Source organism: Lepus europaeus, chromosome 3 (assembly GCF_033115175.1).
Source record: "Lepus europaeus isolate LE1 chromosome 3, mLepTim1.pri, whole genome shotgun sequence".
Classification (NCBI taxonomy): Eukaryota; Metazoa; Chordata; class Mammalia; order Lagomorpha; family Leporidae; genus Lepus; species Lepus europaeus.
In genome coordinates this window covers 104,170,995-104,195,693 of record NC_084829.1, presented here as the reverse complement: position 1 = coordinate 104,195,693, position 24,699 = coordinate 104,170,995, and positions in this window count along the sequence as shown.

The following is a 24,699-nucleotide window of genomic DNA, read 5'->3' as shown; positions in this document are numbered from 1 at the left end:
CTGTGCCTCGCAGTTCAGGATTCAAAAGAGCCTGGCAGGTGAGAGGAGGAAGGAGTGCCAGGCTGTGTGGGGCCTGCAGGTCCCTGCCTGTGACCTTTGCCCATCGCTGTAGAGAAGGCACCAAGCGTCAGGTTCAGGAGGTTTTTCACAAACTACGTTGAGGGGACTTTGATCTGGAGCAACGTGACTTTTCTCCTTTCTGAAATACTTCCTCTTTCCATGAAGGGAGGGCACTGAAAGGGAATTGAACTTACTCTCCCAAGCCCCTCCCTGATTTGGGTGGCCATGACATCACCCAGAAGGCCCCGTGAAGGTAACCTATCACAGGGGGTGCAGCTCGTGACACCTGGAAGTCACGGTGCCTGGCCCTCGGTTGTCAGCTGGGAAACATGTGAAGCCAGAACCAAGGTGACACATCAGCGTTATAACACCCACATCCACGCGTGGTTTCTGTGGAACCGGAACAGTGGACTTCTCTAGCCACCGTAGAGTTTTACAAGGAAGGTGGATGGGGACCTTAGAAACCACACCTTTGATTCCTTCCTTCTTTGCTTCCTTCCTTCCTCCCTCCCTCCCTTTCTTCTTTCCTTCCTTTCAAAGGCAGGGTGACAGAGAGATGAGGTGGGGGGAGGGAGAAAAGAGAGAGATCACCCACTGGTTCACTCCCCAAATGGCCACGACAGCTGGGGCTGGGCCAGACTGAAGCCAGAAGCCCAGAACTCCATGTGGGTCTCCCCAGTGAGTAGCAGGGGCCCAGCTACTCGGGCCATCAACCACTGCCTCCCCAGGTGCATCAGCAGGGAGCTAAATCAGAAGTGGAGCAGCTGGGACTTGATCTGGTGCTCTGGTACTGGATCCTGGCTCTGCAGGTGGCTGTTTAGCTCACTAGGCCACAATGCTGGCCACACATTGCAGAAAAATTTAACTTAAAAGTTCCTTCCCCCCAAAAATAAAGAAGAAAGTGAAAGTCTACCCCAGACTCGTACCATAGATGTAATTAACATACAAGTGAACTTTCCTACAATCTGTTTTCTTCTCATCCATTCTGTGATCCATATATTCTGCTTTACCAGTTTGGGCCCCAGCAGGTGCACAGCTATTGTAATGAGCCTATCCTACCTCTGAGTCTGTCTTTTCTTCCAGGGTTCCTCTTCCCATGATCAGTTAAGACCCAAGAAGCTCACTCAGTCCAGGCACTACTGCTCTGGCCTTGCTGCCTGACACAGTGGGGATATATCAGAGCTGCCTGTGACCCCCCACCCCCCGCCATGATGTTGATAGGTGGCCTCCTCTGCCGCAGGCTAAGCTACCACCTGCAATGCTGGCATCTTAGATGAGCATCATTGGAGCCCCAGCTGCTCTGCTTCACTCCAGTTCCCTTCTAATGCACCTGGGAAGGCAGCGAAAGATGGCTCAAGTCCTTAGGACCCTACCATCCATGTGAGAGACTAGATGGAGTTTCTGGGCTCCTGACTGTAGCCTGCCCAGCCTTGCCTGTTGTGGCCATTTGGGGAGTGAACCAGCAGATGGAAGATTGCTCTCTCTCTTTCTCTCTCTGTCACTCTGCCTTTCAAATAAATAAATCTTAAAAAAAAGTGACCCCTGTGGCCTTTGGGAATTAGAGCTGCATTGCTCTGTGGAGGCTGGAGGGCTCTGTAACCCACCTCCGGGAAGCCCATTCCTCTGCCTTCTGCCCTGCAGCCCGCTCAGGTCTCACATGCAGGCTTGCATACACATGCCTATACAGAGACACACACAGAGATACGCATACACACACACACCTGGAGATGGACACACCCACATAGAGATATACACATGCTTACACAAGAGACATGTGCAGGTAAACACACACATACACATGTACACACACACACACCCATACCTTTCCTCTCCAACAGCCCCCTCACATACTCCCTACAGCCCTGACACCTGCCCGGCTGAGGCAGGCCTCTGAGACCAGCTCCGGGTTCTCCCCAGGTTAGTTCTTTTTTTTTTTTTTTTTTTTTTTTTGACAGGCAGAGTGGACAGTGAGAGAGAGAGACAGAGAGAAAGGTCTTCCTTTTTGCCCTTGGTTGATCCGATGGCAGGAGCCAGGTGCTTCTCCTGGTCTCCCATGGGATGCAGGGCCCAAGCACTTGGGCCATCCTCCACTGCACTCCCAGGCCATAGCAGAGAGCTGGCCTGGAAGAGGGGCAACCGGGACAGGATCGGTGCCCCGACCAACAGGGACTAGAACCTGGTGTGCCGGCGCCGCAAGGCGGAGGATTAGCCTAGTGAGCAGCGGCGCCGGCCTCCAGGTTAGTTCTAAACAAACAAGGCGAGCTCCTCTCCCTTGTGGTGAGGGAGGGCCTGGGGCAGAGTGCTAGGATGCGTTCTGTCAGCTGGCCTCAGCAGCTGGGCTGATGTTCCCTGCTGCAGCTCTGACCTGTGGCCACTCCCCCCCACTGTGACCTCTTTGTCAAGGCCAAAAGCAAGAAACAAGTCCTGTTGTTCTCTTCTCACAGAGCAGATGTGAAACACTGTGTCCCAATGATTGCGTCTAAGGTACCAGGCCAGCTGCCCCAGGTGCTGCACACAGAGATGACTGGCAACTTCTGAATGTCAGCGTATTCCACCTAAAAGGTATAAAATAAAGGGAAGGTTGGGGGTCAGTATTTGGCGCAGCAGTCACAGTAAGGGAAAAGTCCTCTGTACTGGCTACACCACTGTACATATTAAGAAGGCTGAATTCCAGAATATTCTCTCACTGCTAAAACAATAATGTGGATTTACGCTATTTTTTTTTATTTACAAAAAAAAAATGCTAAAAGGGCTCACTACCTAATCTTTACTGTCACTTTCTGATCCAAATCATTGGTAATAAGAATGCTTCATGTACAGTTTTTTTTTTTTTTTTCTAGGACAGGCTCTTAAAGGAACTAAGGATAGGGTTAATCCTGGACCACGGTGGGATGTGCCTTTCTTACTGCACCTCCTCTGTTCCCTGCCTCTGTTCCAGGGCCCTGTTTACCTCCCGGGTACAGAGATGTCAGGCAGCTCTTCCCAAGTCTTCTGTTCTAAAACAAAATTGTTTGATAAAAGCCGACTTATTCTGATAACAATCAACTTATTCTGATAAAATCAACTCTTAATAAGGCTTTGCAAATTTCAGTAATGTTCTCCAGCAGAGACATTTGTATTTCAAAAGGAGAGAGACAGAGATGATAGAGAGATAGATGCACGGGGGAGGGGGAAGCGAGCATTCCCCATCTGTGGGGTGAAGAAGCATCCTCCTAATCACCCCCTGCTGGGGGGCCTGACTGCTCCAATGCACTGGAGGCCGCTCCCAGGTGTTTCCAGCCTGGCGGAAAATGAAAATAGACTTTCATGCAGGCACACTTAGGTGTACTGTTTTAAGACTGACAAAATATTGCTGATAATTGAAGCGCCGTGATGGGTACATCGAAGTTCATCACGCTCTTTCTGGGCCAGTGTTGTGGTGCAGTGTGCTAAGCTCCCACTTGCAATGCTGGCATCCCATATTTGAGTACTGGTTCAAGTCCCAGCTGCTTCATTTCAGATCCAGCTCCCTGTAAATGCGCCCAGGAAGGCAGCAAGAGATGGCCCAAGTGTTGGGCCCCTACTACCCACATGGGAGACTCCGATGAAGTTCCTGGCTCTTGGCTTCAGCCTGGCCCAGCCTCGGCTGTTGTGGCATTTGGGAGTGAACCAGCAAATGGAAGGTCTCTCTGTCTCTCCGTCTCTCTCTGTCACTTTGCCTTTGAAATTAAGAAATAAGTAAGAGTTTTTTTTTAAAAAAAACTATCCTTTAAAAAAATGCTCTCTAACCAAAAACTTTGGGCAGTAATTACACTGGACTTTTGAATATATTGGAAGAGTGTGTTGAATTTGAAGTATTTGCTGCTTTGGTCAGTTCATAACTGACAGGTTCATTGTGAGCATAGAGAATTAACTTAAATCATCTCACAAAAATGTGTCACCAATCCAGTTCCTTTCTAATAGTGAAATCAGATTTTTCTAATCCAGGAAACAAAGTGCCATTATGTAAAGCGGGAGGGACCTTGGTACACAGGTCAGGCCTCTGAAGAGATGACAAGATTCTGGTGTATGCAAATAACCACAGTCTCGGCTGACTCCGGTGCTTGCCAGACTCAGCCAGGAACCTGCAGCAGCAGCTAAGCAGGGCGCGCTGAGGGAGTCAGAAACACTTCACGGGCCCATGAGGTTGAGGCCAATTATTGTTTCATAACCTAAGAACCTGTCACTCAATGACAGACAGTCACGGTCATCAGAACCCAGTGTAACAGAGAATAGGGTGCCTCAGCTCTAGAATAGCTTGCATGCAAACACTCCAAGTAAAACTTGGCCGTCCAGAAATCCTAGGGAATGAGTCATTTTCACTCTTGGTGATACTGATATCTTTCAGGAAATAAAACTTTAACCATTGCATATAGGGATTCCTGCAAAAACAAACAAACAAAAAAAACAACAAAACCCTGCAAAGTTCTTCATTAGGTTACAGTTGACTGTGGTCTGCCCTTGTCTGGCTGGCTTAGGGGCACGATGACGACACAGCTCCTGTGTTTGCCCACGTCAGGGCAGCCGCGGCCGGGGCCACCAGCTCCTACACTAGATGCGCTCACACTCAGACCTCTGTGTGTGGAGCTCTTCTTCTGCCGGCTCAGCTGTCAGCCGCCTACGCCGCCCACTCCCAGGGCACTGGTTTCAGCGTCTGTCCTCCGGCTCGGCTTTGGATCTACAGTTTCTGGGCTTCATCAGGCTGCGAAGCAGACCCCATGCTCTTCTAGACTCGAGTACAAAGCAGGAGTCGACACAGTCTCAGTGACCCAAAATGAGGGAGGCACCTCACAAGCCACTCGCTGGGTTTCAGCCCTGAATCTTACCGAACCTTTCTGGGCTCAGGGCCCGTGTTCCGGACGGCGAGGGTCTTACCCTCAAAGCAGCCCATGACACTTCTGCCTTGTATTTTGAACTCCATGTGGCTCTTATTTCATGTATCAATGTTACTGTGTAACCCGCATCAGCCTTTCTCATGGGAAACAATGACTAGATTCAAAAATACACATTACTGAAGGAGGTTAATATCCATGGATCCAAAGTACACAGATGAATGATTTTAAAGTTGAGGTTGTGTGCTGTGCATGTTTAAATTGGTCAAGTGATGATTAGGCAGCATACAGGTTGTGAGAGGCAGGGCAATATAGTATTTTTTTTTCTCATTAAACTCCTTTTTTTTTTTTTTTTAATTTGAAAGGCAGAGTTACAGAGAGAGGAAGAGACAAAGAGCAAGAGATCTTCCATCTGCTGGTTCACTCCCCAGCTGGCCACAGTAGCCATGGCTGGGCCCTACCAAAGCCAGGGGCTTGGAACTTCATCTGTGTCTCCCATGTGGACTTCAGGAGCCCAAGGACTTGGGCCATCTTCCACTGCTTTCCCAGGCCATAGCAGGGATCTGGATCAGAAGTGGAGCAGCTGGGACTTGAACTGTGCTCATATGGCATGCTGGCATCAAAGGTGGCAGTTCAACCGGCTGCACCACAAGGCCGGCCCCTGGCTGAGCAGTATTAAGAGCCGGGCCATATTCATGGTAAAATGGGGAAGGGAGGCAATCACTGGGTACTCAGTGAATTGGTGTTTGTAAAGCATTTGGTGAACACCGACTCCTGCTTTTAGGCAGGGGGAAGAACGGGGCAAGACTGAAGATTGGTCCTGCATCCAAACGAGAGGAAAATTTCCTCCAGCCCTTCCTCTGCTTTGGGAAAAGGAAAAATAGAAATAGTACAGAAAATATGGATAATTTCACTATATAAAAATGTTTCCACGTATTAAAGATTTTAGATATTTCAATTATGGCTTTGGCTCAATTGTAACGACTTCCTAGTAACAGCTTTCCTACATAAATAAGATAATAAAAATGGAAAAAAAGAAAAAGTAAAGAAGCCATTGGGGGTTCTTTGTAGCTATTTGTGTCTCCTTGTAAAATGCCCAGAGCCTAAAACAGACCTCTACTGTAGATACTGACAGCAACTCAGTACTCTGCCAACCTCTGACAAACACAAAAGCAGAAAAAAGCAGCGAAGAGGCCAGGACAGTGAAAGGAGCCGTGGGCATAGAACCAACAAGAAGGCACGGCGGGAGCTGACGGCGGCCTGGCAGGCAAGACACCGGTGAGCAAATCCATGTCTCACCCCAGCTCCCTGCCCATGCAGGCCCTGTGAGGCCACAGCTACGGCCCCAGTCATGGGCTTCCTGCCATCCTTGTGTGAGACTTGGGCTGAGTTCCAGGCTGCCAGCCTTGGCCCAGCCCAGTTCCAGCTGTTATGGGTATTTGGGGAGTGAACCTGGCTGATGGGAGCTCTCTCTGGCTCTGTCTCACAAGTAAATGCATTAAAATAATAATAATAATAATAATAATAATAATAATGAAAGAAGAAATCGCTTCACAAGTGACTTAGCATCTAGGAGAACGCACTGCCCGTCCAGAATAATTTCTCACCATCTTTAAAGAAGTCTGGCCAGGAAGGAGTAAGAAATGAAAGTCCTCGAGGGCAGGCTGGGGACAAGGACTCCTTGAGGGAGCACTGAGCCTGGCCAGCTCTGTCTAGTTTTATGATCTCATGAAACGCGAACTCCAAGGAGGTGCAGTCCGGAGCGGTTAATGAAACGCTGATTGGGAAAATGAAAGGACAGAGCCTGAAGAAGTGCCATAACTCATTCAGTGGTGCCGTTCCTCTTCCTCCCCCTCCCCCGACTGGTGGCTGAGTCATCGCCAACGACAGCACAGCCCTTGAGCTGTGGCTGGCAATGCAGAGCCAAGATTAGCTTCGGCGCAGAGACCTGGGGCACTGGACACGGGGCAGAACTTTCGAAGCATTCGATGAAAGCCAAACCAGACTCAAGAAAGCCAAGAGATAAGAAGGGAGTGGAGGAAGGGGGGGGGGCGGCTCTCCCTGCCACCCCACCCCTCCCCTCTTCTGGGCTGTCACAGCATGAAAACGCAAGCTGGCTGGTGGGTGGTGTTCGTTGTAAACAGTCAGCTCCAAACAAACACCTCAATTCGTTAGGCAGTCCGCCGAGGGGGATGATCCGTTTTGACTCATGCTGCCTAGGTGGCGGAAATCCCACTGAAAACTGCGGGAGGAATTCGGTGAGACTGAACTCCTCAGGTGTCTGCGGCAATGGGTGGGAAGAGGTCGTGATTCATGGCGCGCCTGAGATAAGTGGCTCCCGCCTGTGTGCACGCCAAGTGGTCCAGAGTCCGCGTGCTGAAGTCATTCCCCAACAGGAAGTGCCTGGCAGTAAACAGAAAGTACTCCCGGGCACGGCTCCCTGGCTGCGACTCTCGCCCAGTGCTGGAGCGCAGGGCCTCAGCCGGAGCACAGAGACCGGGGATTGCACAGCGAGAGGCAGAAGACAAATGGTGTCCGAGCAGGGCGGGAGGTGGCCTCTTGAGCCCGATGGCTGGAGCTTCGTTGTTTGAGCTACAAAAGGAGACAGTAGTACGCGTTTCCCATCACTGTTCCTATCCTATGGTTTCCAGATCTGAGCTCTAGGATTGTTGTGTATCGCCCAGCACTGATGGAGAGAAAAAAAATAGCTCTAAGATACATTCTGGGCTGGGGATTCTGGAGGCTGAAGCTTCTAGGCTGACCTGGATCCACCAGTGGGGGAGGGTTGGGGCCACTGACATTTGCTCATCCCGCCGTATGCTGGGAAGTGTGTGCCATGGCCCCGCTTCTCTGCATCAGGTCACGGGATTTCCTGGTTGCCCCACCCTGCCGCACCCCGAAAACCCATCTCAGCTGCCCTGCCTCGGAGCTTGCCCTCACCGTGCGTAGTACGTTTGGTGGGTGCCAGGCCCTTTGCACCAGCGATGCTGACAATCTCAGGGGACTGTGACCCTGGTGCTGGCGGTGGCAGCAGCAACAGCAGCATAAAAGAGCCTGGACTCAGAGTTCAAAGATGTGGGGTACAGTGCCCGCTTCGCCCCGAGGCCTGCTGGGCAGCTCACGTTCCCCTCATCCCTGGCTGAGATGTGGGAATTAGGGTCTTTGGGGTCCCTCCTCCCTCAGAGATCCTACTTGTCCATGAAGTGCAATTCTTGGTGGCAGCACAACTCTGATCAGGTGTCCGTGCTCTGGGAATATGCCAGGCTTCAAGAGCTTGGAGCTCAAAAAAAAAAAAAAAAAAAAAAAAAGCTGGTGCCAGCATCCTATATGGACTCCGGTTCTGGTCCCGGCTGCTCCACTTCCAATCCAGCTCTCAGCTGTGGCCTGGGAAAGCAGTAGAAGATGGCTCAAGTCTTTGGGCCCCTGCACACACATGGAAAACCTGAAAGAAGCTCCTGGCTCCTGGCTTCAGATAGGCACAGCTCTGGCCGTTGCAGCCATTTGGGAAGTGAACCAACAGACGGAAGATCTTTCTCTCTGTCTCTCCCTCTCACTGTCTGTAACTCTAGCTCCCAAACAAATAAATTAAATCTTTAAAAAAAAAAATAAAAGAACTTGGAGCTCTTCTGAGGCTGGGCACCAGGGCTTGCTCAGTGCCCAGGAGTCTTCTCGCTGCTCCCCTAGGGTCCCCCAGTCCTCTCTCTTTTGAAAAAGTCATGTTGAAATGATGATCGAGAACTCCATATCCTGTAGTAGGGGTTGAGTGTCCATTATCGGAACTGCGTAGGACTGGAAGGGCTTGACCTCAAATCTTTTTTCAGATTTTGGAATATTGACATACACATATTGATTTATTTGTGGGTTGGCTCCTGTGTCTAAACATGAAATTCTCATACGCAGAGCTGGAAGGTAATTTTGTACAATATTTTTAGTGCTCCTGTGTTTTGCCCATGCCCTGTCACGTGAAATCAGGTGTGGAATTTTCCACTTGTGGCACCATGGCAGCACTCAAACAGCTCATGATTTCCGCAACATTTCAGATTTCGGATACCCGGGTTAGGGACGCTCAGCCTCTGTCAGTTCATCAGAACCCTGGCTTTTGTCCTGCTTTACCTGTCACGGCATGAGACTGGAACCGACTCAAAGGAAACAGGGCAGGTGACTGCCACCCTCCCCGCCAGGCGGACTTCTTCCAAACCTCTCGCAGAGAATCCACTACCTTCTGCAGATCTCTGTGGAAAAAAGTCTCCATTTCATGTTTGCCGGCCCTCCATGTTCAGAGCTGGCCAGAGTGTAAGGGTGCATTCTAAATATAAGTTTAAAATTGTGATAAGATTTATGCAGGGTACACAATTCAGAAGAAACAAATGTAACTTTCTCTTCCCAGAAGTGTCTGCTTTCTCTAGATTCGTGTGTATCTGTTCAAAGATATTCAACACATACAGAAGACTCTGCATATGTATTTTGATTTTATTTTAAAGATTTATTTTACTTTTAGAGGCAGAGTTACAGAAAGAGAGAGGGAGAGACAGAAAGAGAGGTGTTCCATCCTCTGGTTCACTCCCCAGATGGCCACCATGGCCAGAGCTGGGCTGATCTGAAGCCAGGAGCCAGGAGCTTCTTCCTGTTAAGCCACAGCTCTAGCCCCTGTGTTTTGATTTTCTGTTTTCACAAATGGTAGCACAGGATGTGGCATTACATACTTGCTTTCTTAATGTCAAGACTGTATTGGAGCCCGGTTAATCTTCCACCTGCGGGGCTGGCATCCCACATCTAGTCCCGGCTACTGCTCTTCCAATCCAGCTCTCTGCAGTAGCCTGAGAAAGCAGTAGAAGATGGCCCAAGCGCTTGAGCCCCTGCACCCACGTGGGAGACCCGGAAGAAGCTCCTGGCTTCAGACCAGCCCAGCTCCAGTCGTTGCAGCCATTTGGGGAATGAACCAGTGGATTGAGGATATTTCTCTCTGTTTCTCCCTCTCTGTCTGTAACTCTGCCTCTCAAATAAATAAATAAATAAAATCTAAAAAAAAAAAAAAAAGAGACTGTATTGGAACTCTTCATTTTAATACATGTAGAGCTGTCTCATTCTTCTCAAACAGCTTCATAGTATTCCATTTTATGAAGGATTTAATCAGTCTTTATTAATAAACATTTAGATATTTTCCAAAATGTTAAAATAAACACTGATTAGGGTGCCAGAATCCAATATCAGAGCAGCTATTTGAGTCCCAGCTCTTCTTCAGATCCAGCTCCCTGCTAATGTGCCTGGTAAAGCAGCAGAAGATGGCTCAAGTGCTTAGGCCCCTGCCACCCACGTGGGAGACCAAGATGGATGGAGCTCTCGGTTCCTGGCTTCTACTTGGCTCAGCCCCAGCCATTGTGGCTATTTGGGAAGTGAACCAATGCATGGAAGATCTTTCTCTCCCCTCCTCCTCCTCCTCCTTCTTCTCGCTCTCTCTCTCATTCAGCATTTCAAACAAATAAAAATAAATCTTTAAAAAAAAAAAAACACTGCAAAGAATATCCTGTGCATACAACATTGTCTTTTCTCGTGTTATGTTGTGTAGTCGATTTTATTTTCATGTGTAAATATCTACCATTTTCATGGATGTCATAAATGCCCAGGGGCCTGGAGTATACATTGTGTGCTGCTTGGAACTCCAACAACAACATGCAGTATCATGCACTTAATGTGGATCTTATAAATATTGGATGAATTAATTAAAGGTTCTCAAGTGTAACAATGACACAAATGGTATGTCAAGGGTTAAATGACCTCCCTGAATTACAGAGAACTGGTCAAAGGAAGCAACAATCATTTAAAAAAAATGAAAATAAAAGCAGATGTTCAGAATATGTTCCAAAAGCAGAATATTTTTCCAACATTTGCATGCACACTTTGAGGAGATAACTGCACTGGTTAATGCAGCAAGGAGAATAAACAACTCTTCTGGAAAAATCTGTCATCTTGAGAGGCAGGCAGATGTGTCCAGCTATTGGAATTCCACCCAGCACATGTTGACTGTGCTGTGCAAAAATGGTGTCCCAGTGACCTGGAAAACCTGGGCGTGGCCCAAAGTGCCTGGTTGGTCAGTTGTGGGGAGATACTCCCTCCCATGAGGAGATCTAGCTCAGCCAAGAAGAAGATTTTAAAGAGAGAAGAAGGAGGAGAAAAAATCAGGAGGAGGAAAAGTACACTCTAAGCATATGACAGCTCTAGAAGAAATCAGGAAAAAGAGAAAATGAAGAGATGCCTCTAATTGCCCTGCACCAGCTGTCATGACTGATGCGTGAAGAGAATGCCCCGTTGTTAACAAACAAGGAGGGTGTTGTTATCGTGATGTTTAATGAACACTCATTAGAGCCTGGTAGCACGAAATGTGTGGTCTGATTGGTTGATCTCAAAACAATTATGTCGACATCTCATAGCTTAAAGATCATACAGCTCTGTACTTTCGCAACACATTACCCCCTTGCAGACAGAAATCGTTTTTTTTTGTTCACATAAGGGTTGTGTTAGTCTGTACAAAAGTTTCCGAGGCCCCCACCTTTTCTGTTGTTGATTTTGTTGTAGTAGATTTCCTTCGCCCTGGAGGGAAGGAGGAAGGGAAGTGGTTTGGGTTGCGTGTCTTCTTTGCTCTCTGTTTTCCCTCTTGTGACCCCGGGGATTGGACCGGCTGGTTCAGGAAGAACATCCCCCCCCAACCCTATTAGCACCTCTCAACCAGTGCAAGTCTTGGTGTCAAGTCCATGGGTTGCAGAACAACAAGCCAACTACCCTGCGTCAGGGACTAGGAAATGAAGAAGCCACACAGCACTGACATGCGAGAATAATTTGAGAGGCGTAATTATCCAAGGTGGCAGTTTGACAAGACGATGGAGGCTGACACTCCTAAGCTTGAGTCAAGTGCCCTGGAATCTGAGTGACTATTGAAATGGTCCACATTTCAAGTTCCTGCCTCACCCCAAAGTGCTGGCAGCTCCCTCACAACAAGGCCTAGCCAGGCACCTGCAGCCCTGACCCATAGGGCAGAAGGCCAAAGGCTGACTCATCAGTTCCTCCTGGAGCTCTGAGCCAAGAGCCACAGGGCAAGGCCACCCTGTTTTCCTTTGCCACCCCGACCAAAGCACCATGCTGGGCAGGTAGCTAAAAGGAACACCACCAGCTGATGTTTCAACAAGATTTTTAGGGTTAACGCATCTTTAGTCAAATGAGCAGCAAGCTCTCCACAAAAGGACCTGGAGGTCATCTGGTTTACCCGCGAGATTTTGTGGAGGCAGAGACAGAAGTGCCTTGTCTTGTGTTCTTTCCATTTCATGACATCAACACTCCCTCTGCCCCCACCCCCCCGCCTCCCATTATTGCCCTTGTTCTTGGAGTGTATTCTTTTGAAATAAAGTAATGACTGCCCTGAAATGATTTTATGCATCCTTATAAGAGGTTAGGATCATTGAAGGTAAAACAGAACAAGACCAAAATACTCAAAAACAGCCTAGGACAACTCAGCAAAGTTTCACATATAATGTCATAAAAACAAAATCAACTCAGAACATTTTTTTTTTTCTTTTTGGTCCTATCCAGAGACTCATGTTTTTGAAGCTCTCCATTAAATGATACTGGGATCCTATGTCAATGGGCCAACTATCTATTCCTAAACCATCACCAATTTATAACAACTCAAGTGTTCTTGTTCTGTTGGTTGTGTTCTAGCACTGCCCCATGGCGATGGGGCAGATATCACACATGCAATATGCAATTTCCTATTAGCCATCCAAACCCCAATATAAGCAGAATGTACATTGTTTTCATTCAAATTTGAAAAATGGGTGAATATATATGGCAAAAACACACTTAAAATTAAATGCTACAAACCCAAACTGAATGTTAGTGTTTCCAACTAAATCTGACCACTCTTCACAGCTATTAATATAGCTAGTTTACTTAAAAGAGGCCAGAAACACTGATCAAGTTGTACGCCTCCTTCAAGGCGTTGGAGCCCCAGTCTTGTTCACTTTTGACCCTCACCCCCAGCCTGACTCAATATTTGCAGTACACTAGGCAAGCAGTAAATGCTCCTTGAATGAACAAATAAGGGAATGAATGAGCAAAGGACCTGGATTTGTCTTTCATTATGTGGATAGGAAGCCTAAAACCTGAGACAAAAGAATAATAGAGCCTTGGGATTCAAGTGTTGGATCCAACTCTCTGATGAAAGAATTTTTTAAATGAGAGGAGCAGCAGGGAGCACTTTCTAAATTTTTTTTTTTTTCCTTAAGGGGACATGGATCAAGAGAACATGAAATGTCATGACCAACATTGAGTGAATCCTCCACAGTCTTTGACTTGATAGCTGGTACATAATGAAGGGTAGGGTCCAGAGAAGGGATCAAACTGAAGCTCTTCTGAAAGAATGTGTGGGTTCAGGCTGCTCTGCCAAGGTGGACAACGTGGGGATCCTGGTTTAGGAAAATCACACCTCTGGAGACTGGTTGTGTGATGTTGAGAACGTTTCTTAAGAATGGTTACTGGCCGGCGCCGTGGCTTAACAGGCTAATCCTTCGCCTTGCGGCGCCAGCACACCGCGTTCTAGTCCCAGTCGGGGCGCTGGATTCTATCCCGGTTGCCCCTCTTCCAGGCCAGCTCTCTGCTATGGCCCGGGAAGGCAGTGGAGGATGGCCCAAGTGCTTGGGCCCTGCACCCGCATGGGAGACCAGACCTGGCTCCTGGCTTCGGATCAGCAAGATGCGCCGGCCGCAGCGGCCATTGGAGGGTGAACCAATGACAAAAAGGAAGACCTTTTTCTCTGTCTCTCTCTCTCTCACTATCCACTCTGCCTGTCAAAAAAAAAAAAAAAAGAATGGTTACTATGTGTGGGCCATCTTCTATGTGAACTGGGATAAGGTTTCTTTTGGAGGTGGTGGTATTTGAGTTATCTAATCTATTTTACCTTTCTGGGCTTCTTTTTCCTTCTGTACAAGATGAGCATACTAAACTTATCTCGAAGGGTATTTTTGCAGATAAAATGAGATAATGGCTGTGTAGACCATAGCGCAGCCTACATCAAATGTGAGGCATTAATTTCATAATTGTTGTCGTATTACAGAAGCACGAACAGCTGTATTTAAGGTTCATTTTTACTTTCTGTTTCTTCTACTGGAACGATGCCATTTTAAATGAATACTATAGAGAAAAAATAGCCATGACTCATGAATCATGTGCTGTTTGGAACTTTAATCTCTTGCTCTCTTCATTTATCTCATGAAGGAAATGAATGTCATGAAGGAGGAAAAATCAAGGCGAGTGTGAGAGAAGACGAGAAGATTCTCTAAGAAGCGCCCAGCTAATTTCTAGAAAGCTTATCTGCCAAGGGTCTGGTCAAATTGTGGCGCGTGTTTTGAAAGAGTTGCGAGACTACTGGAGTATGACTTGTCATCTCTTCCTGTATTTCATCTCCCTGGCATTTCTGTTCCTTAGGACTCTTAGGCTAAGACGTTCTCTGGACAAGCCAGGCAGCTTTGTTCTGGGCGGGACTAAGGTCTACTGAAAAACAAGCCAGCTTCACTGTGGGCCTTAAAGCTTGGCAGCGTCATTTACAGCGTGACCAGAGACATTCCAGAGTTCATGACTGTTGTGTAACAACAACACTTCAAGGGTGGCTGCAGGCACGAGGCACAACACGCCCGTGTGTGTGGTGAATGTGGAGGCGCCACCCCCCTGGAATGTGGCATTGCTCAAAGGCAGCCGGGCCTCCCTCTCCATCCCCACCAACCAAGCGTGCTGGGGGCGGGAGCTGGCCAGACTGGAGGGACGACTCTATTTTCAGGGAATGACAAATTGGTTGTGCTGATTGGGTGAGAGTTCTCACCTGCCTCCCGCTCTGGACCCGGAGGATTTGTTTAGCAGTGACTTGCAGCAGGAAGTGTCCTGGAGCCCCCAAGAACCCCAGAAACCTGCTGCTGAGGAGGACTTCAACCAAGACTTGGCCAGAGAGCCAGGGGGTTCTCCTACCCATGTTCCTCCAGCCGCCGAGGTGCCGGAGAGAGCATTCCATTCCACTGAGGGAGAGAGGGAGACAACATGGCAGCTGGAAATTGCATGTGCAACAGCCCAGCAGGCTGGTAAACATCTAAGGAGCTGATTGTTATTTTCATTCCTGACTGGTTTGGTGGTGCAAACAACAACCCCCAAAATTGCTGAAGGCCAACCAGAGTGCTGAGGACATGGGTTTGTGAACGTGACCCGCAGGGAGGGATGAATGTGCGTGGCAGAGCGAATCGGAGCTGCTCCCCCAAGTAGGTTGGCTGGTGTGTGAGCCCCAAACAGGTCCCCGGATGGAAGTGCACATTACAGACTTAACTGAAGAAAACAAATTGTACTCGACCATGGGCAAGATGATACATTTTCTGTTAATGTATTTGTTACCACAACAACAACAACAACAAAAGTCACCCCAGAGTCTGCCGCACAACAGCTCAAACCAAAGACACAGCTGGGCTCCAACCCCTTCCCCATCCTGACAGTCCACCATGGAGGACAGGTGCATGTGCAAGCCGGTCTCGGGTTACACAGAGGTCACTGTGGCCACTCCTTGGGCTGGCCAGAACCACGGAGCTCTTGAAGTGAATGTTCTTTCTTTTATTGAATGCTCTGTTCCGCCATCACCCCAAGTCCGGAGCAAGGCAGGCTACCCAAAGACACGCTTTGCTGGCCCGCAGAGGGGTAGGGCCTCAGGGTAGGGTTCTGGTCCAGGCCAGAGAGGCAAGCTCAAGGCCAGCCCTCTTCTCCCCTCTCCCCCAACATCCCCCTCAGCCCCCAACACCTTCTCCCCCCACAGGCACCCGAGGCAGGGACTTTCCCTCTCTAACCACCAGGGTCTCCAGCGGTAAGCAAAGACAATGACAAAAGACGTGATGCGGTTTGTGCTCAGCTAGAAGCACAGGAACAACTTTCAAACAGCCCTCAGAAGGGAGAAACACCCGAGCACGGACGGAAGTCTGCGCGCCTTCAGCACGGTTACTCTGCCTTTTTCTTTTTTTTTTTTTTCTTGTAAAACAGTCTTTCAGCAGTCTACGCCTGACTCTGGGAGAAGTCCAGCTCGCGTGCGGTGGCCACTTTCTGTCCATCCCATCCAGACTGTCATTCCTCCGCTGTGAGCGTGAGCCAGGCCTGGACTTGAGAGATGCAGCTCTCCTCTCTCAGTGATTTAGCTTGTTTGAGAAGATGCCTGCCTGCCTTCCTTCCTTTCCTTTTTTTTTTTTTTTTTCCAATCAATCCTTTTAATAGCACATCACTTTCCAGGCTAGAGATGAGGAATAAGACTATGTTATGTTTTTACACTTGGGCTGGAGGCAGGGTTGAAACAGCTGTAACCTATCTAACATGAGCAGAACGGTTTGCTTCGGAAAATGCAATTTTCAGTCTGGAATCCACGTGTAGGTCAAAACGAGAGGAGACAAAAGCTACCAATTTGAAGCAATATGACAATAAATCTTCTAGGGTTTCTATTGGCTGCAAAGGCTGTGGAACCGGTGGGCACACTGGAAGTCTTGATTCTTCTTCGAGGGACTGTGCCTGCTGGGATCCCATTGTCTGGGAATGAGAAGGTGGAACAGACCGCTCTTTCTCAACTTTCATCTCTGCCTTAAGGTACATTGGTTAACCATATATGGGCAATATTCAAAACAGAGAACACACCTCCTTAAACTCAGAGGCAATGTAGCTTTTTAAAAAATGTGCACTTGAAGCAGAAAATATGTTCACGTTTATACATTTCCTCTCCTTTGTAAGAAAACACACAGCCTCCATGCTGTAAAGCCGAATGAACTTAAAAGCTAGTGTGTGTCCAAAACAGCATCTGGAATTTTTGCATTCACCCAGGGCCTGCTCCCCAGGACCTGTGGGCTCTCTCTGTGGCTGCCAGGCCTCCGAGGGCTGCTCTGAAGAGATGGGGTTAGCGCTGTGCCTCAGTTTCCTCTTCCAAACCCGGCTGACCTGAGACTGACACGGAACTGCTAAAGCCTGACAGCTGGCCTTCTACCAAACCACAGGACATGGCCGCTCCCTCTGCGCTTCCAGGGGGACTGGCCACCCCCCCACCCCCACGGAAAGCTCTCTGTAAAGAGCGCATCCGGGAGGAACCCAGCCTGCGAGAAGACAGTGGAGCTGGACGGGAGGTGGATCCAGAAGAATGGCATGCGCTGCAGGCTCTGGTTCTCCATGGCTTCCCAGCTCCTCCTTCCTTACTGAACTGTCTGTGGAACTAGTTAAGAATCGAGCTTCAGACAGAGCAAAAGACAGCAATTTGATGCCATAAAACTCTGCTGTTTGGGGAAGCCTGCCCCAAGTAAACACCAGCAGGAAGGCCCTTTGGGTTCTGCCCAGCGCGGCAATGAGAAGGCTGTCTGATCGCCTAACATAGGAAGCAGACTGGGGAGCCTGGGACGGGGCTTCCAGTTCCAGCAGGAACTTGTTCGGTGGCTTGGTGGTCTCCGTTGGCCTCCGTGTCTTGATTTTTCCCATTGCTGGGCTGGAGGCGCTCCAAGAACCACTCTCCCTGCCTCCCCCATAGGAAAATCTTCCGGAAGAAAAGCACGTTGCCTTCCACCTTCCCCAGGGCACAAGGGGCTGGTACTTCCTGCCTCCACGGCACGAGCAGATCCCAAGACCTGTGTGGAGCTGTGAAGGGAACTTCAGGCCCATCGGCCAGACGTGCAGAGCGATGAGGGCACCCTGGCTGTATGACACATGACACCAGCTCACTGCAATGGGACGCGGCCTTTGATTATACAGCTGCTGTATGGGTCATCTGGGTCACACATTCCGCCAGGCCAGGACATGGCCTGCCCGAGTCTGTCACGAGGAAGAAGACAAGGGCGTGCCGAGGGAGGGCGCATGCTTGCCGGTGAGTGGACGGGCAGCACTCCTGTGCACTGTTTTGGAATTTGTGGGCACCCGTATCCTACTGCCTTTCTGTTGAAGCAAGCAGGCAAAAGTTAGCTGCAGGAGGACCCTACTCGCATAGAAGTGTTTGCTGCCCCGGCAGTGAGAAGGGGAGCCGCCTGCAGCTCTGGAAGCAGCTGGTACACTTGGGTGCAGCCATTCCTTACCACCGCTGGGTGCCCAAGCAACTTCCGTTCGCCGCCCTCTTCCTGGAGGCTGGGCTCCGGCGGAGTCTCACCGGTGGAACCGGTCCACTTCCTATGGCTCCCTGTGCTTCCTCAAGTAAGCAAAGGGGCGGAGGGACAGCATCTTGTTTGCTATCCCTGAGCCCAGATGGGATCCTGAGCAGGGTGAGCTGTCAGCTCTTGGCACAGAAGAGGCTCATCCCAGGGCCACCGTGTCCCCGTGGGGACACACCCTCAGGAATGTCAGGAAGCACTGAGCATTAAAAACCACCTTGGGATTCTGAGACAGAAGGCACAGGCCGGAAGTGGCTTCAGGCCCCGTTCGCCTTCCCCTCGCCCCCACCCCTCGGGCTGTCTGTGTGCCAAGCGTGTCCTCCGGAGGATGTCACCTGCCTTGTAGTGTCAGCAGGTTGCTGAGATGACCAAGTCATGTTTTTGGTGTTCAAGGCGGCAAAAGGGCCCACCCGCGCCTGCGAAGGAGGTAATCACAATGAAACTGAACACTCAAGTAGAGAACAGCGCCCGCCCACAGCCGCTGCTCTGCACCAACTGCTGCCAGGGGGAGCAGCGCGGCGGGCGGCCCGGGTCAGCCTCCGGCCTCCTCGGGCCTGTGAGTCAGTAATAACTGGAAGCTCGATCGCCTTTTCACTCACTAGCTTCTAACGGTTTATTCATAAAGCCATTTTTCACTTTTCACTATTTTCAGCCCCTTTCACATCTAGCGCCTCACGGTTTCTGTCTGGGCTTAACCTTTCCCTCTCTCTCGGCTTCGAGACTCTTCATTCCCCTCTTTAAACCCTGAACCGTTAAACAGCTCAAGGCCTTGGGGGATGGCTTGGCTAACTGCAAAGTCGCCTTTCCCTGTCTTCTGGGGTTCTCTTTATTGGGTTCTCATGCACTTTCCTGGCTGGTGGTATTTCCGTCTCCTTTTCTTGTTGGTGGCAATCAACTTAAAAATCTTTCTTTCTTTTTTTTTTTTTTTTAATTCATTTATTTGAAAGTTAGAGTTACACAGAGAGAGAGGGGTCTTCCATCCGCTGGTTCACTCCCCAATTGGCCGCAATGGCCGGAGCTGTGCCGATCTGAAGCCAGGAGCCAGGAGCTTCTTCCGGGTCTCCCACGTAGGTGCAGGGGCCCAAGGACTTGGGCCATCTTCTACTGCTTTCCCAGGCCACAGCAGAGAACTGGATTGGAAGTGGAGCAGCCAGGACTCTAACCGGCACCCATATGGGATGCCACACTGCAGGCAGCAGCTTTACCTGCTATGCCACAGTGCCAGTCCCAACTTAAAATTTTTCTCAGTGGTCTTAAGAGTCTGTCTTTGGCCAGCGCCATGGCTCAATAGGCTAATCCTCCACCTTGCGGCGCCGGCACACCGGGTTCTAGACCCAGTCGGGGCGCCGGATTCTGTCCCGGTTGCCCCTCTTCCAGGCCAGCTCTCTGCTATGGCCCGGGAGTGCAGTGGAGGATGGCCCAAGTCCTTGGGCCCTGCACCCCATGGGAGACCAGGAGAAGCACCTGGCTCCTGCCTTCGGGTTAGCGCAGCGTGCCAGCTGTAGCAGCCATTTGGGGGGTGAACCAATGGTAAAGGAAAACCTTTCTCTCTGTCTCTCTCTCTCACTGTCTAACTCTGCCTGTCAAAAAAATAAATAAAAATAAAAAAATAAAAAAAGAGTCTGTCTTTGCTTGAGAAAGAAAAAAAAAAAAAAAAGGAAAGACAGGGAATTAAAAAACACAAGAACCCACTAGACCAAACATCCTAGATTTCCTCATACTAAAGTCCAGCAGAGGCTTGATTTAAGCCCAACCCATTATTTCCATTAAAAGAATCTTGATTCCTTTCAGATGAGTATATTAATTCCTAGGGAAAGTTCATGGTTCTCGCAAATTAGCAGAGCCTTTGCAAGCTTACCCTCTTTTGCCAAAGGAAGCCACAGGAGGGGCTGGTGCTGTGGCATAGCAGGTAAAGCCACCACCTGCAGTGCTGGCATCCCATATGGGCACCGATTTGAGATTCGGCTGCTCCACTTCCGATCCATCTCTCTGCTGTGACGTGGCAAAGCAGCAGAAGATGGCCCAAGTCCTTGGGCCTCTGTACCTGTGTGGGAGACCTGGAGGAAGCTTGTGGCTTCGGATCGGCACAGCTCCGGCTGTTGCAGCCATCTGGGGAGTGAACCAGCGGATGGAAGACTTCTCTCTCTCTCTCTCTGCTCTGCCTTTCTTTGACTCTGCCTTTCAAATAAATAAATAGATTTTTTAAAAAAGATTTATTTATTCATTTGGAAGTCAGAGTTACACAGAGAGAGAACGAGAGGCAAAGAGAGAGTGAAGTCTTCCATCTGCTGGTTCACTCCCGAATTAGCCCCAACTGCTGGAGCTGCACCGATCCGAAACCAGGAGCCAGGAGCTTCTTCTGGGTCTCCCACATGGGTGCAGGGGCCCCAGGACTTAGACCATCTTCCACTGCTTTCCCGGGTAGTAGCAGAGAGCTGGATCAAAAGGGGGGAGCGAGACTTAACCGGCACCCATATGGGAGGCTGGCACTGCAGGAGGCGGCTTTACCCGCTGCACCACAGTGCTGGCCCCAATAAATAGAAAGAAAAAAAAAAAAGGAAAAAAAAAAAGAAGCCACAGGAGCCATTTCTCTTATTATCTCACCCCTCATTTCCATTTTCTCTGACATCTGCTCTCTAAAGCACAGATATCGGCCCATAGCAACCGTTGGCATGCCAAGGAAAACAAGCCCCTGGGGAATAACAAAATGATGGCATCTTAGCACAGAAAGGGGTGTGATACTGCCCAGCGAGGAGGGGGACAAGCCAGGAGTGACGACTTCTTCATTTTAAGGATTCAGAAACTGGGGCCCCCCAAAGGTTCCAGGGCTTTGCTGGGAGCACACAGCTAAGGAAGGGCTGAGCCAGAGGCTAGCACTCCGCCTCTGAATGCCCCATTGGCTGCTTTTCCGTCAGAGGTGGAGCTGGAATTCTCAGTTCCCACCCTGGGGGTGTTCTCAGAGCCTGGCCAGCGTGTGATCCCGCTACTGATCCTCAGCCACTCTCCTAGCAAATCACCATCCGGTTACTTCTCCTACAACGGGAGGCAAGAGGGGGTCATGTGGAAGGGGGCGAGGGCGTGCCTCTGCCTGTGTGGCCAGGAGCTGGTCCTCAAGGAAGCAGTGCACACGGCAGTGGAGAAGGTGGAGAGCGTCCCCTCTCTTTTCCAGCAGTAACTACCCTGAGACTACAAGCCTGGAGGTGGCCCTACAGAGGAGCCCACTGGGTCACAAGCCCTAACCCTTGGTCTAGTTAGTCCAGTCCCTTTTGCTATGGTTTGAGCTCGTGTCCCTTGCTGGCTGGCATCACCCTCAGGTGAATCCTTCAGAGGCTTAAAGGTGGGGAGTTTTGCCACCGCTCCGTGAGACCAAGCCTCCTTCATGAACACATGGAAGGACCTCTGATCAACATGACCCATTGGTTCTTTTTTTTTTTTTTTTTTTTTTTTGACAGGCAGAGTGGATAGTGAGAGAGAGAGACAGAGAGAAAGGTCTTCCTTTTTGCCGTTGGTTCACCCTCCAATGGCTGCTGCAGCCGGCACATCTCGCTGATCCGAAGCCAGGAGCCAGGTGCTTCTCCTGGTCTCCCATGAGGGTGCGGGGCCCAAGCACTTGGGCCATCCTCCACTGCACTCCCGGGCCACAGCAGAGAGCTGGCCTGGAAGAGGGGCAACCGGGATAGAATCCGGCGCCCCAACCGGGACTAGAACCCGGTGTGCCGGCGCCGCAAGGCGGAGGATTAGCCTGTTAAGCCACGGCGCCGGCCAATGGACCCATTGGTTCTTATCTGCCACTTCCTCTTTCTCTCATGTTGAGGAGGGGGGAGGACTACAAGATGACTATCCTCACCATGCTGAACAAAACCTTGTAGCTCACACTCAGAGAGAAGGAAGTGTGGCCAGTTTGATGCAGGTTCTCTTCTCGTCAAGCCTGGCAGAAAGAGCGAACCAGGGGAGGGTTTGCAGCTTTAGAGTGTTCTGTGGGCCAAGCTGGAAGGAAGAGCAAGCCGGGAGAGGGGTTGCTAGTTTATAGTCTTCTGGGAAGCTGGGCACAGGAGAGAAATTTGCATAAACTTGGTTAAAAATAATTTTGGAAACTTGCTTCTTTTTCTTTTTTGCCTGAATTACACGATTAAGGCTGTATTGAGATTAAAATCACTCCTCACTTATTCAGGGAGCAGCTGTCAGCACTCTGCGAGCAGATGGACTTGTGGGTTCTGAGGATTTCAAGCTTGAAAAACGGCATGAGGGGGCGGGTGTTTGGCGCAGTGGTTTAGACACCTCGGGAGGCTCACATCCCGTATCAGAGTGCCTGGGCTCAAGCCCTGGCTCTGCTTCCGATCCCACTTCCTGCTGATGTGCACCCGGGGGAGGCGGGAGGTCAAGGCTCAAGTCCGCGAGTTGGGTCCCTGCTACCCATGTGGGAGACCCAGATTGAGTTCTGGGTTCCTGGCTTCAGGCTGGCCCAGCCCTGGCTGTTGTAGGCATTAGGGGAGTGAACCCAGCAGATGAAAGATCTCTCTCTCTCTCTCTCTCTGCCTCTTTTTGTTTCTCCATCTTTCAAAGAAATAAACTTTTTAAAAAGTGAAGAAAAGGGCCGGCGCCGCCATAGCTCAATAGGCTAATCCTCCGCCTGCGGCGCTGGCACCCTGGGTTCTAGTCCCGGTCAGGGCACCGGATTCTGTCCCGGTTGCCCCTCTTCCAGGCCAGCTCTCTGCTGTGGCCAGGGAGTGCAGTGGAGGATGACCCAAGTCCTTGGGCCCTACACCCCATGGGAGACCAGGAGAAGCACCTGGTTCCTGGCTTCGGATCAGCACAGTGCGCCGGCCGTAGTGCGCCGGCCACAGCGGCCATTGGGGGTGAACCAACAGCAAAGGAAGACCTTTGTTTCTGTCTCTCTCACTGTCCACTCTGCCTGTCAAAAATAAATAAATAAATACAAGTGAAGAAAAGGAGTGTGTGGTGGGAGGATTCTCTGCAGATCCTGGCCTCTAAGAAGCAGTCAGTGCCCAGGATGGGCTGAGTTCTTTCGGTCAGGGGCTGATGATGAAATGGACATAGGTGGGCCAAGAGCTCTACCATGTCTTAGGAGACAAAGACGTGTCTTCTGGGCTGGTTCTACAGTCGCTGCCCACCTAACTTTTCTCCTATTCATCAGTTCTTTTTGCTGCTGCCCTTTGGGGTACGCCTTCCTTCCTAGACCAGATTATCCTAGAGGTCTGGTTATATAGTGGAACTCTTCCACCATGTGTCTCTAATTACTTTTATTCTTCTCTTCGGACCTCTTCTCGTTATCTCCCTTTGGAGAAGGCATCACACACACACACACACACAGGCGTGAGCTCACTTATACCAACTTCTATGAGTCCTAAATTGACTACATTTCCCCCAAGGGAGAAAATAATCTAGAAATATTCCCATGAACTCCCATAGTACACACATTTTGTATACTGTCTTTTGGTCGGAAGGATTAAATACATCATTTCTGCAGATAACTGCTATTGTAAGGAAAAGAAAAAGACTCAGAAAGGTGACTTCTTCAGTCTCACTTTGCCATACCCACAGCTGCACAAAACCTCAATCACACAGGATGGACTTTGGCCGGATGGATTGGGCTCATAGTGAATATTATCTTTCCATGTAATGTTTCATTAAGCAGCTAAATCCACAAGTGTTCCCAAGATATATAACTCTCAAGGAAAAAAAAAAAGACATGATTTGCCAAATAAAGTACTATGATTTATGGTAGTAACTGTTACACCCTGGATCTTATTGAGCTTTGTTTTGAAAAATTATTACCATAATGGTTCTGTAGAATTTAGGAGCATAACCAGCACCATTTGGCACGTTTATGACACCAGGGTTCTGGTTTTCTTAACTCCGCAGTTACATGCTGGCAGCATTTCAAATTCTTGGCACAGATGTTTAAGTGAATTTAAAGAAGAAACATTAAAAACAAAACAAAACATAGGGCAGTTCTGAGTATCCAAATGTAAGAAGGCGCATTATATATTAACTCATAGTTAGCATGGGAATGGAACCATGAACTTGGGGATGAATGAAACAGAAAACATAAGACTATTTACAAAGGGTTTTTAGATTTTTCACTGACGGTGCTATCACCTTTCTGGAAGCATCTCCTACTCATAGCTGCCAAATGAGATTCACATTTATTTATGGTTTTCTCTGGAGACAGGTAAGTTTCTAGAGCATCTATGACTAAACATGACCTTAGCAGCCACACGGTCACACCACCGTGACCCCCGGGTCTCATACCAGATTCTGGCAAGCCCCAGATTCTGGCAAAACGGCTTTCTTGAAATTCATTTTAAATGCATAAGTAGCAAATCTACTTCCTAAGTTAAGACCATAACAGGAAAAGAACAATGGGATGTACACATTCCCCATGGCTGATATCACCAATAGGATAAGTATTCCTGTGCCCAGCAGTGGGTGTGCCCACCCCCATACCCCCGGCCACCTCTTGCCCAAACAAGGAGGTCAGGCCTGGAATTGATCTCTTCTTTGCCTCCTCACCACTCCATGTCCACCAAGAAGATAAAACAATCAAAAAGGCCAAAAAAAGCAAACAAATCTCCCTTATGCTTGAAATG